Source organism: Chelonoidis abingdonii, chromosome 24, assembly GCF_003597395.2.
Source record: "Chelonoidis abingdonii isolate Lonesome George chromosome 24, CheloAbing_2.0, whole genome shotgun sequence".
NCBI lineage: Eukaryota > Metazoa > Chordata > Testudines > Testudinidae > Chelonoidis > Chelonoidis abingdonii.
The window spans coordinates 22,817,698-22,818,218 of NC_133792.1; the positions used below are offsets into that span (position 1 = coordinate 22,817,698).

At 69.3% G+C, this 521-nt stretch overlaps 1 protein-coding gene across 2 annotated transcripts in view; it reads right to left on the minus strand.

Moving 5' to 3' along the window:
* The window catches only part of STRBP (spermatid perinuclear RNA binding protein), an 89,710-nt gene extending 89,468 nt beyond the window's left edge, over positions 1–242 (minus strand). For both annotated transcript variants that reach the window (XM_032767679.2, XM_075060636.1), the window contains exon 1: positions 152–242. The gene's annotated coding sequence lies outside the window, so the exon portion shown is untranslated. The remainder of the gene's footprint in view (positions 1–151) is intronic.
* Between the last annotated feature and the right edge of the window lie 279 nt (positions 243–521).

Consider the following 521-nt stretch of genomic DNA (forward strand, 5'->3'; position numbering starts at 1 on the left):
CGCCCCAGCCCGCATCCGTGCACCCCCCCTCCCCCTATCGGTGCCATGTCCTGCCCTTGCCCGCCGCTCGTAGTGGGAGGGGCGGCGGCGGCCGGTCCCCGCCCCCCGGGAGTGTCTCCGATGGAGGCCCCCGGCCCCGACGCCCCCTTACCCGGCTCTCTGCCGCCGCCACCGCCAGTGCAGCCCCTGTCCCAGTCCCCGCTCAGTCCCCTAGTCCAGCGCCTCCGGCTCCGCAGCAGCGAGCGGGGCTCCGGCACGTGACAACGCCCCGCGCCCCCATAGGCTGGAGCTGCCGGGCAACGCCAGCCCGCCCCCTCTCTGCACCTGAGAGAGCGCCTTACGCCAACCACGTAGGGATGCCAGCCCCACAACGCAAACTACTTAACAGCCGCCTCCTCGCCAGGCGAATGCCGCCTTGAAAAGTTGATGTAAAGTCCTCTAGCTCCGAGAAGCAGGTTCCTTACCTGAGACCATCGCTCCTTGCGTGAACAGCGTAACCTCGCCTGCGCTTCCCTGAGGAT